This window comes from Macrobrachium rosenbergii, chromosome 49, assembly GCF_040412425.1.
Source record: "Macrobrachium rosenbergii isolate ZJJX-2024 chromosome 49, ASM4041242v1, whole genome shotgun sequence".
NCBI classification, from domain to species: domain Eukaryota; kingdom Metazoa; phylum Arthropoda; class Malacostraca; order Decapoda; family Palaemonidae; genus Macrobrachium; species Macrobrachium rosenbergii.
The window spans coordinates 44,483,606-44,486,105 of record NC_089789.1 but is presented as its reverse complement, the minus strand read 5'-3'; positions in this window follow the sequence as shown (position 1 = coordinate 44,486,105).

The following is a 2,500-nucleotide window of genomic DNA, read 5'->3' as shown; positions in this document are numbered from 1 at the left end:
TTATCAATAGGATTCATCTTCTGAATAATAATAATAATAATAATAATAATAATAATAATAATAATAATAATAATAATAATAATAATGTTTTAAATTATCTACTTATAAAACACATTCGTAAGGTATTTGAAACCTGTGATAAATAAACAATTGCGATTATGCGAAATATCTTCCTGGTTAACATTGTGATTTGTGGACACTGTTTTCTGTCTTGAAATTGAAGGCCATTGAAAAAATTAATGTAAATGAATCTGAAACATTCTTATTCATGAATGATGAGTGAAGATAGGATCATAATAATAATAATAATAATAATAATAATAATAATAATAATAATAATAATAATACTTAAGGGATGGAAACTATAAATAAACAATTCACACAGACTTAATATAATGTTTTCTGTCTTGTAAATTAATGTAAATGAATCTGTCTTCGAAATAAGATATAATTATTATTATTATTATTATTATTATTATTATTATTATTATTATTATTATTATTATTATTATTATCATCAAGAAACGAACGTCAAGAAATCCCAGTTCCAAACTCAAAGGTTTAACGAAAAACAATATCTAGCGAACACATTTCTTCCCTTCCGTCGGATCCGAGAGAATCATGAGAATATTGCCTCGAGAACTGATTTATGAAATTACGAAGGAATGAGACCTGCAAGAGCAGGACAGCAATTTTGTCTCGTAAAGTATCCAGGGGCCTCAACAGGTGAGACAAAAGGACTTCTGGATTGTCTTAAAGGCTTCGAGTTCGAGTCGTTTCTCTTTTGATTTTCGGGGACTTTTATTTTTTTTTATTTCAGTTTATTCGTTTTTCTTTTTTTATTTCTTGTTACGTCGTCATTGTGCAATTCATTGAGAATATGTCTCAATAACTGCTGCGAATGTTTTGATACGTATTATTAATTTTTGGGAAAAATGTTTCAGTAACTGTTGCAAAGGGGCTGTTAGTTCTGATACGGATTATTATTTTTTGGGAAAAATGTTTCATTAACTGGTGCAAAGGGACTGTTAATTCTGACACGGATTATTATTTTTTGGTAAAATGTTTCAGTAACTGTTGCGAAGGGACTGTTAGTTCTGATACGCATTATTATTTTTGGGAAAATGTTTATTAATTTGGAACTGTTTCGTATTATTATTTTTGGGCTGCATTAATTGCTGAAACTGCTACTTTTGATACGTATCATTATTTTTGGGAAAATGTTTCATTAATTGCTGCAAGGAAACTACTACTTTTGATACGTATTGTTATTTCGGGGGGCGGGGTGTTTCAGTAATTGTTGCAAGGAAACTGCTACTTTTGATACCTATTATTATTTCGAGGGGGGAAAATGTTTCAGTAATTGTTGAGCCGTGTGGTTGGCAACATTTCAGAAATTCTAAATACACTTAATCCTTCCATTCTCTATCGCCATTAAACAACGGTTTCTTATATACTGTAAAAATAGACCGTAAACCCCTATGCAATGAGTTAACAGCGGAGTAAATATAAAATACTCTTGACGCTGGTCCCGGACTAGTTACCCTAACAAGAGGTTTAAATTCTACAGAGTAGTCTATTTACAGGCCTGAACTTAGTAACCTACCAATTATATCGCTTCCTTAAGGTTAAACCTAAGGAACTCACACCCACCTGTGACAGTAAACGGGACTCAAGTTAGGTATGAGACTTCCGGGAAAGGTTTAGAAGACCGTTACTCTTGCTCTTAACAATTACCGTTTTCTTGGAAAACTGGGAACGTGTATAATGTTAAAGTAATATTGCCTGGAGATATTAATAGTACATTGTAATACTCATAATCAAGAGGGGGGGTGCTCAGAAACTCAGTTGTGACTAGCTCGAGAGAGAGAGAGAGAGAGAGAGAGAGAGAGAGAGTTGTCTTACGTTAACATACAAATAAATGGGTACTCAAGGAATACTCGGCTATGACTACCTCGAGACACAGAGAGAGAGAGAGAGAGACACTTGGCTATGACTACCGAGAGAGAGAGAGAGAGAAAAGTTGTCTTACGTTAACATACAAATAAATGGGTACCAAAGGAACGCTCGGCTATGACTACCTCGAGAGAGAGAGAAGAAGAAAGAGAAAGAAAGAAGAGAAATTATTGTCTTATGACGTTAACATACAAATAAATAGGTACTCAAGGAACACTCGGCTATGACTACCTCTAGACAGAGAGAGAGAGAGAGAGAGAGAGAGAGAGAGAGAGAGAGAGAGAGATGGCTTCTGTTAATATACAAATAAATGGCTCCATTTCTGTTCTAGAGGTATCCATAATATTTCAAGTGTTTGTCAGTATTTTAGAAATGAATACGGCTCGGTGAATGCAAACATTTCTACGCCTTTACTGGAAGAAAAATACAGAATGATATGAAAAGATAAAATAACGAAATACTTTAAATTATTTCATCATCTTTGAGACGTTTCTTAAAAGCCTTGTCTTGTTGAACAATTTAGCACAAATACCAAAGGCATCCG